The following is a 13446-nucleotide window of genomic DNA, read 5'->3' as shown; positions in this document are numbered from 1 at the left end:
ATACAAGATGGCTTGCAGTTTCTGAGTGCTAAAACCTGTTATTTCATGGCTCTGTCAGATTGTTTATGCTTTATGTTCCCTGTGGTTTAGAAGTCCTATTCTCTGTGATGCCTCTCTTGACTTCTGAGGTAGCAGAATGACCTAGACCTAGACCTGACCTAGACCTAGACCTGGTAGCAGACCTAGAACCTCCTTTTTCCCCTTTTTTTAAAGATCTTCTTTATTTGAGAGAGGGAATGCATGTGACCAGAGGAGGAGCAGAGTGGGGGAAGGAAAGAGAGGGGAAAGAATCTTCAGCAGACTCCTTGCTGAGCTCAAGCCTGATGTTGGGCTTGATCCCATGACTCTGAGATGATGACCTGACCTAAAACCAAAAGTCGGATGCTTAACCGACTGAGCCACCCAGGTGCTCCCAGACCTAGAACTTCTAACATAATATCAAAATGATTTCAAAAAATTAGTTATTTATTTATCTCTCCCCAGTAGACTAAGAACATTCTGATCATTGGTTATTTATCTTTACATTTTCACAACCTATACAAGTCCAAGTTTGTAAAAGGTACTCAGTAAACATTTAATAAATTAATGAGGTTTTTCCTCTAGTAGAGATAAAGGAGTGTGAACATCAAACCATTGGAACTCTAAGTCCACATGCGACCGACTGTTTTCCATATAGTGTTCTTACAGAGAGTTTCTTTATTAATCAATGGATGGAAGTGTAAGTTCCAGAGTTAGTTTCCTTGCCATTGATTAAGTAATTTATTTTTGAGTCTTAGTGTAACTCTTCTGATGGTCAACAAAAACTAGAAATTCTAGAATTTTTGAAAGGATTTTTTTGTAAGTGATCATTATATTATTGGGCAGTGTTATCTATATAGCAAGTCAGTACTGATGCCTTGTTTGTGTATTTAGGAGTTCCTGTTGCGGGACAGGGGATCAGATGTTGAGAGTTTGGACAAACTCATGAAAACCAAAAATATACCTGAAACTCACCAAGATGCATTTAAAACTGGTTTTGCGGAGGGTTTTCTGAAAGCTCAAGCCCTAATGCAAAAAAACAATGGTAAGTTGATTAGACACCATCCATATTTGGGAAGAATAAAAAGGAAGTCATAGTCCTACCTTGAAGTGGTTACACATACTTTTTCTAACACATATGCACCTTTTCATTGGTTATATTCCATTATATTTGTAAGTTAAGCTGTGTCAGAATGGAAATACCTGTTGACACTCTCCCTTTTCTCAAATGAGAACCTAAGTCAAGGACAGAAGCATGAGTGCCTTCATGAGGTTTTTGATAATAGGGTGCTGAAAGGAAATCATGGCAATTATACAAAAGAATGCCAGGTTCCAAAATTGCATTTGATGGAATATGATTACCGTCAATAACCTAATTCTTGCTTTTCATCAAGGTGTCATTTGTCATTGTTGTTATTCGATTTAAGTTTTTTTTTCTTTTCCTCCTCCAGATTCTCTGAGACGAACTCATCTGATTTTCTTCATTCTGCTGCTGTTTGGCATTTATGGACTCTTAAAAAATCCATTTTTTTCTGGTAAAGGCTCTTTTTATTTATCTGACTTTTATTTTTAATCTTTTAAATACTCGGCTTTTTTTCATAGTCTGCCTTAGACCGGAGAGAAGAAGCATTTCCTGTTTTGTTTTTGTTTTTTAAAGATTTTATTTAGTTGACAGAGAGAGAGAGATCACAAGTAGGCAGAGAGGCAGGCAGAGAGAGAGGGGAAAGCAGGCTCCCTGCCGAGCAGAAAGCCTGATGTGGGGCTCAATCCCAGGACCCCGAGACCATGACTTGAGCCGAAGGCAAAGGCTTAATCCACTGAGCCACCCAGGTGCCCCAGCATTTGCTATTCTGGTGTCTAGGCCTTTCTTTCCTAAATCAACACTTCACAGATGGGGTCAATTTGAGGTGGTTTTTTGCATTGAAGTAGAAAAGTTTTAATCTGTTATGGTTACATGCCATCTGCATTATCAGGGCTCATTATATTTACTTTGTTTTGTGGGTTACAAGAAAAGTTCCTTCAGACACTGTACGAATTTCAAGTTTTATTTTGAGAAAATAATTAATATTTTGTTAATGTTCCAAGGATTATGTTATAGCAAAAATGTTAGCTTAGCTTCTGTTAATGGTTGGTTTTCCAGATTTTTAGAAAGTTACACCTGTCCAATTATAAAATTTAAAAACAGGTAGGATAATATTATTTACAATAACAATACAAAGTGAAATAGTCCCCATTTCAAAGACACACTAATAAATTTATGGAAAATTTGTATATAATACATAAATATATAAAAATTTGGGGTTCCTGGGTGGCTCACTTGGCTAAGCAACTGCCTTTAGTTCACATCATGATCTCAGGGTCCTGGGATCGAGGCATCTGCACCTTCCCCCACTTGTGTGCTTTCTCTCTTCCCCTCTCAAATAAAGAAAATCTTTAAAAATATATGTATATATATATATGTATATATATATATATACACACATATATAAATTTAGCATGCAATTAAGAATTGCCTCAAGTCATTCTCATAGTTCTCAGTTTGCCAGTCTAAAATGAAGTAATAATGCCCCTCCTATGTAGTTCCTGTTGCTTTCTCAGCTATTCAGTTTTTACCTCGTGTTTTCTATGTTCTTTATGATTGGTTACCTTGAGAGAAAATACTGATAACAATGAAAAAATAACAGTTGGTCTGGATCAGGACTTCATCCCAGAACTTGCATGTAACCCCAGATATTTTAAGTTTTTTGTGTCATCAAACCATAGATGAGATTTTAACATCTAGGAATATTCTTTTCTTTTTTTTCTTAAGATTTTATTTATTTGACAGAGAATGAGTGCAAACATGGGGAGCAGCAGGCAGAGGGAGAAGCAGGCTCCCCGTTGAGCAGGGAGACGGATGTGGGGCTCAGTTTCAGGACCCTGAGATCATGACCTGAGTGGAAGGCAGGTGCTTAACTCATTGAGCCATCCAGGTGCCCCCAGAATATTCTTTTTATAGTTAAAGTCACCTTCTTTTGTCTCCTCATTTTCAAAACACAACCAGTGTAGGGACACCATATGATTGATATTGGAGGGGTGGGATTAGTTCTGGCTATTATTTTATGTTTCTTAATTTCTTATATTAAACAAAAATATATATCAAAATATGAAGTGCATTGCCTTATAATTTCTTATAAGGTTCAAGTGGTTTGGCTATAAATTTAATTTGCATAATTTATAAAGTCCCTCTGTGTAGATCCTTAAATAAACAATTTAGTGGGCTAAAACTGTTAGTGTCCAATGTAGAATTACTATACTACATTTACTCTTCCAACTTGTATATTCTTGGTATGTTAAGTGTTTTCAACAAAACTCTAGTTTTGCTTACTCATTTTATTTTTTGCATCTAAATTTCTGTCTTAAAGACACTATTTTTGTCTTCTTCTGAGGAGATTAGAAATTGCTCTATTTACTCACTTACATCTGTTCAGTAGGGAAGTTTAACCAAAGGGGAGAGATTTTAAGAAAGTTTTGTAATAGTTCCCTATAGCTGATCTGAAATATTTTACTGTCTCCAAGCTTTCACTGTCTTTCTTAATGATGTCATTACCGATATATATCATCTGAGGGCAAGTAATAACAGTTGCTAGAGGAGGAAGCAGCATGAAAAGTGAAATAATCTCTTTTAAGGTTTACCCTTTTTAAAAAAAAATGTTAGTGCCAGTTTTTATGCTAGGTTTAAGGCAGTGTATTTTGTGGTGTGCATCCCTGACCAGTTGCATCAGGATAATTTAGGGTGATGGTAAAAAATGCAAACTGTCCTGGGCCTTTTTCTAAAACTACAAACCAGAAGCTCTGGGCCATGGCCTGGGAACTTGCATTAATACCTTTCTCAAGTGATTTTTATGCAGAGTTGAGTCTGAGAATGATTGGTTTAAATTTCTCTTGTTAGATATTATAGGGGAAGAAGGAAATAATTTTTCATTTTAAAACATTTATTTATTTGACAGAGAGAGAGAGATCACAAGTAGTCAGAGAGGCAGGCAGAGAGGGAGGGGAAAGCAGGCTCCCTTTCTGAGCAGAGAGCCTGATGCGGGGCTCGATTCCAGGCCCCTGAGATCATGACCTGAGCCAAAGGCAGAGGCTTAACCCACTGAGCTACCCAGGTGCCCCAATTTTTTATTTTAATTGGAAGGTGTAAAGATGTTATTTTAGGGGCACCTGGGTGGCTCAGTCGCTAAGCGTCTGCCTTCAGCTCAGGTCATGATCCCAGAGTCCTGGGATCGAGCCCGCATCAGATGCCCTACTCGGGGGAAGCCTGTTCCTCCTCTCCCACTCCCCCTATTTGTATTCTCTCTCTCGCTGTGTCTCTCTCAGTCAAATAAATAAAATCTTTTTTTTAAATTTATTTATTTGACGGACAGAGATCACAAGTAGGCAGAGAGACAGACAGAGAGAGAGGGGGAAGCAGGCTCCCTGCCGAGCAGAGAACCCGATGTGGGGCTCGATCCCAGGACCCTAGGATCATGACCTGAGCCGAAAGCAGAGGCTTTAACCCACTGAGCCACCCAGGCGCCCCAATAAAATCTTTTAAAAAAATAAAGATGTCATTTTAATGTGAGTCATTTATTCCTTGAACATGGTCTAGGAATCTGGAAGATGTAGTTTCTATACTTCACTATGAATTAATATATGTAAATGTAAATATAATTTTCTGTACTTTCTTACATCTGAATAATAGGGTGGTTGAAATTTTATGAAACTATCAAATATATAGACAATAGTTTTTTTCTCTTTAGTCCGCTTCTGAACAACAACAGGGCTTGACTTTGCAGTAGATCCCATCCAGATGAAAAATGTCACCTTTGAACATGTTAAAGGAGTAAGTTAAAAAGTTTACCCTGCACTCTTCAAATATTATCTAATTATATAAGGCCAATATTTGATTTTAAAAGTATAAAATAGAAAATATATATATTGGTCTCTACCTCCAGTTCCAGGTGTTAAAACTCTTGTAATTCCCTAAATGACAAGAGTACTAAGTACATCTTTGCTTCTGCAGTTTGGTCTTTGATGCTGATGTCTGACACAGGGCTTCTAAATCCCTAGGAATTTCCTGGGTGATAGCACTGTCATTTGTATGAGGCCACTCTGGTGGGCTCTTGGGTGGGGCTGGACACTAGAGAAAACGAAGCCATGATTAGAACCTTGGAAGTTTTAGCTTCACTGCATTTTCTCCAGCCCTCTTTTAGGTATTGGGACAGAAGAAATAAATCTCTGCTGTCATTTCTAACAGAAACTAAACCATGATATTGCATATAAGGAAATAATAGAGTATGTTCAAATGTGATGAAGTATTATGGGAAAAATATGGAGCAGCATGAAGAAGATTGAGAGTTTTGAGAGAAAGATCACAATTTTAAATGGGGATATTCAGTGTCTGATTGAGAAGGTGACATTTGAGTGAAGATTTGAAGATGATGGAGTAAACCATGCATGTTGTTGTTGTTGTTTTAAGATTTTATTTTTAAGTAATCTCTACACCCAACATGGGGCTCAGACTTGCAACCCTGAGATCAAGAATCACATGCTCTACTGACTGAGCCAGCCAGGTGTGCCTAAACCATGTATGTATTTGAGCAAAGGACACTTCTAGCCAGAGGAAGAGAGAGAGCAAAGATCCTGAGAATTAATGTGCCTGACTTGTTTGCTGACCAGTCAAAGGCCACTTTAATATGGAGTAGAATGAGAGCTCTTACTCTTTCCACACTCTGTTCCCTATCTATGCATAAATATTTTTCACAGCCTCGAGTATTAGGGAATAATTAGTAATTAGGGAATAATTAGAATCAGGAGTCACTATGATAATTTTATACCAAGTAGTCCTTCCCTTCCCTTGGCAATTTTTAAAAAAGATTTTGTTTGTTTATTTGATGAGAGAGAGATCACAGTAGGTAGAGAGGCAGGCAGAGAGAGAGGGGGAAGTAGGCTCCCCGCTGAACAGAGAGCCTGATGCGGGGTTCGATCCCAGGACCCTGGGATCATGACCTGAGCCAAAAGCAGAGGCTTAACCCACTGAGCCACCCAGGCTCCCCTCCCTTGGCAATTTAAATAGCTGTGAACCCTGTCAGAATTGCGAAAAGAGAATAATTGAGGAAGAGGTTGGTGCGGTGAGTATTTGAAACTTATTAGAGCAGAGGGCCCTGCCCATTTTAAGATGCGCAGTCAGCCTGCTCTACATTGAACCTGTTCCGAGATTATGGTCAGCAAGGCATTCTTACTTTCTCCCTGCAGTGTATATACTTCACTACTCAATATACTACACTTCTTTTGGAATGAGTCCAATTCTGATTATGAAGCTAAAGAAGACATATTGATAATACTAGAAAGGGGTCATCACAAATTTGTAGATTATCACAAAGTTTTCTGAGCTAATCTAAACAAATATTATAATTACTGTTACAATTTTATATTGCCATCATCATTATAGAATCTAAATTTATATAGACCAATGTAATTTACAACATTTACCAAAATAGATGGGTCAGTAGGTGGTACCTGTGATCAGTTTTACATACTCTCAAAGAGCTAATATAGGAATTTCATTTCCTTGCCTAGAATTTCTGGTTCTGTAGGAATAATTTTACATATAGTTGCCATAAAAATACTAGTAAGGGCTTTTATAACTTCATTCATTGTCTTGATCCCTCAACTCTATTCTATATAGATTTTATATACATTAGTTGGGAATTTTCTTGACCCAGAGTCTGGGTAGAGGAAATGTAGCTTTAGTAGTAGATGAAATCTAATCTGTTTCCCTTTTTCCTACAATTTAAAGTTATTGATTACCTTGACCAAATGTCTTTTGGCCTTCCTACAGTATATGGATATCTTTGAATATTTAAAAAATGTATTTTAATAGATAAAGGGCTAGATCTATTTTTATATACATAATTTTTTTTTATTTTGGGGGGGATGCTATTTTTTTAAAGATTTTATTTATTTATTCAAGAGAGAGAGCATGTGAGAGAGCACAAGCAGAGGGAGAGGGAGGAGCAGGCTCCCCGCTGAGCAGAGAGCCTGATGTAGAACTTGATCCCAGGATCCTGAGATCATGACCTGAGCCAAAGGTAGCTGTTTTACTGACTGAGCCCCCCAGGTGCCCCCAGATCTCTTTATAAACGTAAATTTTGAAGTTTAGCATTCACACAAAACTGTACAAATCACAAAGCTGTACCTTAGTAAGTTTTCACACAGTGAACTCAGTATATTATTGGCACCCAGCTCAAGAAATGAAATATTACCAGAAACTTCCTAGTGTTCCCCTCTTCCCACCGCGAGCATACTGTTGTTCTGACTCATAACATACATTAATTGGCCTATGTTTGAATTTTACATAAACATAATACATGTAGTGTATATGGCTTCTTTCATTCAACGTGATGTTTATGAGATCCATCCACGTTTTTGCACGAAGTTTTTCTTCATTCATCCCCATTGCAGATTATTCTATGAATCACAATATTGTGTATTCTCCATTAGGTAGACACTGGGTTGTTTCTAGTTTTGGCCTAAAGAGTGCTCTTGTGAATATCTCTTATGTTTCTTGGTGAACATATGTATGAATTTCTCCTTAGGGGTGGACAGAACTTTACTTACAACTGTTAACTTCACAAACATTTTATTAAGTTTTAATAATTTAATCAGTAACTTTCGAAAACCATTCTAAGCCTAATAAAAAAAAACTCGTTTACTCTTTAACGATTGTATACTTCCTAGAGAAAGTCCTAGAAAATGATCTAGGAATCTAAGAGAGTCATGAGTTTAATTCTAGATTTTCATAATGCCCTTCAGCCCAGAGATGTTTCATGTTTGAGTACACTTCTTGTCAGGTAGTTTCTTTTTAACCCTGACCAATGTACTTGAGTTCTTTTTTTCCCCAGTGAGAACTATTTAACCACTGAGCCACCCAGGCGCCCCCCCCCCCCACTGAGAACTATTTAAAGTTGTCTAATACAGGGTTGCAAATTGGCTATAAACATATTATTAGGCCAGTGTAATTTAAAATAAATACATGAAAGTACACACATAAATGTGCTTTTAATTTAAATTGATAGCTAACATTTTTAATGATGTCTGTTGAATTCTTGACAAATCCACAAAAATTTCCTGTGCTTGGAGGTAAATTTCCAAAAGGTAAGGTACCTTCTCTTTACCATGACTTGACATTAAAAAAAAAAAAATACAGTAATCCATTGCTAATTTAATTTTTACTGATTTAAAAGCTTAAGGTTTAGTTCTTAATGGCTATTTTACAAATAAGTCTTCATTCTGAACATACCATTGTATAACCTTTTTTTGAGAGGAAGAGGATTTTGAATTTTATTACAATTTCAGATTTTAAAATGTGAGAATAGTGCAGAGAACTCTCTGTACTCTTAACCAAACTCAGTAGTTTTTTAGCACTTTGTCCCATTTGCTCATTTTCTTTACATAAATGTATTTTTTAACTGTTTAAGAGTAAATTGTGGATATCATGCTCCTTTAACCCCAAATACCTCGTTATGTATCTCCTAAAAAATAATATTCTATTACATAACTCCAGTATAGTTATTAAAGTCAGGAAATTTCACCCGGTTCCAGAACTAATTATGAAATTTAGTTATATTCAAATTTCTGCATTTCTCTTATTAATACCTTTTGTAGTGAGGTCCTCTCATCCCCCACCCCAAATCCAGGTTTAGGACTCAATCCAGGTTTACACATTTAGATTTTTCTTTAATCTTTTTTTAAAAATTATTTTAGAGAGAGAGAGGGGAGAGCAGGCAGTGGGGAAGGGCAGAGGGAGAGAGAGAATGAGAATCTTCAAGCAGATGGATCATGACCTGAACCAGAATCAAGAGTTGCTGCCTAACTGACTGAGCCACCCAGGCACCCTTAGATTTTTCTTCAATCTGAAAAAGTTCTTTAGCCTATTTATTTATTTATCTATTTATTTATGTATTTGAGAGCAAGAGAGAGTGAGCACACATGCAAGTGCAGGAGCCGGTCAGCGGGAAGGCAGAGGGAGAGAATCTGAAGCAGACTCTGTACTGAGTGTAGAGCCCCATGCAGGGATCAGTCTCACCACCCTATCATGAAGTGAGCCGAAGTCTAATGTTTAACTGACTGAGCCACCCAGGCTCCGCTCCTCACTCTGTTATTATGAGAGAGGGTGTGGATCTTTCATGACCTTAAAATTTGTGCAGTATACACACTAATTTGTGGAATAGTCCTGTTTGTCTTTGACGTTTTCTCTTTTAATGACTGTTGTGATTTATAATTAGAAATACATATTTAGGGGCACCTGGGTGGCTCAGTGGGTTAAAGCCTCTGCCTTCGGCTCAGGTCATGATCCCAGAGTCCTGGGATCGAGCCCCACATGGGCTCTCTGCTCAGCGGGGAGCCTGCTTCCCTTCCTCTCTCTCTGCCTACTTGTGATCTCTGTCTGTCAAATAAATAAATAAAATCTTTAAAAAAAAGAGAGAGAAATACATATTTAGTCTTAGTCCCATTTCTTGTAGTTTTATAGTGATGACAGGAATAGATTTGTCTTCTGTTAATGAGTCAACTTTTGGGGCACACCTAAGGTTAGCAGCTGGTTGCCAGGAGAATCAACCATGTGATAAGAGGGCTGGAACTTTCCACAAGTTAGTGTGTATTGTGCAGTCTTTTGGGACGAAGTCCTTAACTTACGGTATTTGATGCTATCTCCAGGTGGGTAGCATCAGAATTGATTTGAATGTTAGGGTGCCCAACTGGTGTTGGAGAATTGTTTGTTGGTGTGAGGGAAAACCATCTGCTAGAATTGGGTACAAGATTATAATGACTTTGTGGTGTCCTTGGACCAAATGATCATGCTATGCTGTAATCACTTACATTAAACTTTTATGGTTTCCAATATTTTGTGGTTAAAATTAGCAGTGTGAGGGCTGGGCAAAATGTATGAAGAGGAAAGAGAGAAACATGCTTTCAGTTGTCGAATGAGTAAGTCAGAGGAGTAAAAGGCATAGGAAATACAGTCAGTGATGCTGTAATAGTGTTGTATGGTGACAGAGGGTAGCTACACTTGCGAGCACAGCATAATGTTTAAACTTGTCAAATCACTATGTTGTACACCTGAAACTAATGTAACTGTGTGTCAACTATACTCAGACATTTTTAATTAAAATAATAAAATCAGCCCTGTGATGATCATCTTATTATCTCAAGGCTTTGCCTACATCCTTAATTATCTCTTTAGAATAAATTCTAGATTTACTCATTTATTTATTCATTATTCTGGGTTCTAATTCTAGAAATGGAATTGGTCAGTTAAATGGGGCACTCATATTTAAGGTTTGTTTCTATACTGCCCACTATCTCTACTGACAGTGCTCAGCAGTATATAAAAGTGTTGGTATGAATCTCTGCTAATTTAGGATTCATTTATTAAAATCAGTACTATAACATCAGAAAGTTTAAAGTTTAAAGTCATAGAATAGTTAAACACTTTTCTTTCTAATCACAAGAGATATTTTACAAAATTGTGGGAAAATTCTCAGTTACAAAAATACATTCTACCTTTTATTTTTTTTTAAGATTTTATTTATTTATTTGACAGACAGAGATCACAAGTAGGCAGAGAGGCAAGAAGAGAGAGAGAGGAGGAAGCAGGCTCCCTGCTGAGCAGAGAGCCTGATGCAGGGCTGGATCCCAGGACCCTGGGATCATGACCTGAGCCGAAGGCAGAGGCTTTAACCCACTGAGCCGCCCAGGCGCCCCCATTCTACCACTTAAACCAGTTAAGAATAACAATAACATGGCAATACAAGGGGTAGTCTTAAGGGTATTCTTCAACAACTTTCCTTTAAAAATAGTTTTTTATGTTAAAATATAGCATTAATAAAGGGTTTTTTTGCCTTTTTAAATGAAAAATGAAAAGTTGTGGAAACCAGAGAAATCTGTTATTCCAACTTATGAAAAGGTACTGCTGTTATGAAAGTTTTCTAACATAGAAAAAGTTACAAAGCTGGAGACATGAACTGCTTTACCTCTACATACTTTGTTATGTGTCACCTAAGACTAAGGACATTATCCTAAAGAGAATAATTTATTCTACCAAATAAAATGAAATACTGTTTCCTTAATATCTTGTATTCCGGAATTTTTTCAAATTTTCATCAGCTGTCCAAATCAAATTTTCATCAGAGTTTCTGAAATATGTTTTTTATGGAAGAACATGAAGTCAAGGGTTCATGTGTCACATTTGGTTGTTTAATCTTTTAATCTGTGCTTATGTGAATTTTATCTTACTTGTTTAATGACAGACAAGTTTATTATGTTCCATTCTCTCAAGATATGAATGGTAGAGGGAAATTAGTTTTAAAGAAGCTCCTGAAGTGAATCATTACTAGAGACATATGTTTTGCTTTGTTTCAAAATAATACTCATGTGCTTTCAACCTCAAAACTATGTATGCATTAATTAAAACTATTTGTTTCATAGGTTCACATCAGGTTTTATTTTTATTTTTTAAGTTGAATCAGTGAATTTGTTTCTCTTTTAGGAATACTTTTAGGAATACTTTTCTCTTTTAGGAATACTTTTAGTTTACTTTTAGAATACTTCTGGATCAGAATTTGATGAAATGTTTGTGGGTGTGGGAGCCAGCCGTATCAGAAATCTATTTAGTACATTTTAATGTATCTTTCATACAATACGAAATTTTGTTAATTTTAGGGGAAGAGGGATTCTTACCCTTTATTTCCTATTCAATTATGACTGATAGCTGACCTCACCATTGTGGGGTTTTGGTTTTAGGTAATTTAATGTGTGACCTAAAACAGAACTGTACTTTCCCAAATAGAGGAGCTGGAAGTGTTAGGTGAGGTTGGGGCCTTTTGAAAAGCTGGGTTTTCTGTTGTTGTTGTCCTTTTTATCTTATTCATTAATTCAGTAGTATGTAATTAAGAAATAGCCTCAAATCTGACTGTGGCTTGTACAGTCAGAAGAATGAATACTTGGTTGTTTTTATTATATATCATTTTGTATGGTACAGTTTTTTTCCTGGGGCTACCGTTCTTAAATCAATTTTAAAGAAAGAAAGAGATCTCATTTTATGTACTTTCTCCTTAATGAATGTCTTTTGTTGCCTTTGACAGTCTTACAGGTTTTTAATACTTACATGATTTTGTTAAAAAAACATTGATTTCGTTAAACTTATTTGTATCTTTTCTCTTTTCCTAGGGGAAGCAAAAGCAAATGCTCCCTGTGTTATATTTATTGATGAATTAGATTCTGTTGGTGGGAAGCGAATTGAGTCTCTAGTGCATCCATATTCAAGGCAGACTATAAATCAGCTTCTTGCTGAAATGGATGGGTAATTGAATCTTCGTCTGTCTTTGGGATATGGTAACATATTTGGGAACATTCGAGAAATAGCGGGGCATCTGGCTGAGTCAGTGGAGCATGCGGCTCTTCCTCTCGGAGTTGTGCATTTGAGCCCCACGTGGATATAGAGATTACTTAAAAATAAAATCTTAAAAAAAAAATAGAAAGAAAGAGGAAAAAATGTAGGCAACAGAGTAGTCCCTGTGCATGAAGTCAAGACAAGCTGCATTCTCTGCATTGTGTTCTTTCCATTACTAATGGGGTGACTGAGGTATCAACTCTTAATTGGTGATCTCTATACCTTTTTTCATTGATTGTATCATGACAGGAAAGTGATGATTCCCATTGAGAATACTAGTCTGTTTGGAGACGTAAAGAGTGTTTGCTGGTTCCTGCACAATTTGTGACTTGCTTTTAGCGTTGTGGTAAATTAAAAGTTTGCATCAGTTTTTATAATATAAAGAGCAAGAAGTGGGGTTGCTTTGGAAGAAGGAAGGACTTCTTAAAACCATGTATGACTTTTTGGAACCAAACAGGAAGTCTAGGAGCAAATAATTTGAATTGGTAAGCTTGAGAATAATTTTTCACAAATTAGGTTCCGTAGCCTTTTCTGTTAGGTCATGTCTTCCTAAGTAGAACAAATACCATGAAGGCATGTAATCATAGATGACTTTGTGATGTATTGTTAGCAGTTTTATTGAAGTGTACTGGCCTAGTAACATTTGTTCTTTTTAAAAAATAATAGGGATGTCTTATCACTTTGGGTATAAAAAGGATCAGTCCCTTTTCTTTACTGTTACTAAATTTAATGATAGTTTCGTGTAGAGCATTTCTATATGTGTATTGTTTTAATTTTCAGTGAAATGTTACTTTCCTTCTTTTTAACTAGCTTTAAACCCAGTGCAGGAGTTATCATAGGAGCCACGAGTTTCCCAGAGGCATTAGATAAGTACGTATTAAAAGACTGTTTTTACAAGTACTGATACATACTGAAATGTGGATGAACTTTAAAAGAGAAGGAAGCCCATCACCAAACAT

General features: G+C 36.6%; 1 pseudogene across 1 annotated transcript in view; it reads left to right on the top strand.

Moving 5' to 3' along the window:
* Positions 1–13446, top strand: part of LOC308347150 (ATP-dependent zinc metalloprotease YME1L1-like) — a 40065-nt pseudogene that overhangs the window by 14868 nt on the left and 11751 nt on the right. Inside the window, exons 2-4 of the transcript in view lie at positions 11639–11708; positions 12265–12397; positions 13298–13357. The product of the transcript in view is annotated as an ATP-dependent zinc metalloprotease YME1L1-like (transcript). The remainder of the gene's footprint in view (positions 1–11638; positions 11709–12264; positions 12398–13297; positions 13358–13446) is intronic.

Source organism: Martes martes (assembly GCF_963455335.1).
Source record: "Martes martes genome assembly, chromosome: 8".
Taxonomy (NCBI): Eukaryota; Metazoa; Chordata; class Mammalia; order Carnivora; family Mustelidae; genus Martes; species Martes martes.
The sequence above is the reverse complement of the archived record's forward strand: the minus strand, read 5'-3'. Positions and strand labels throughout refer to the sequence as shown.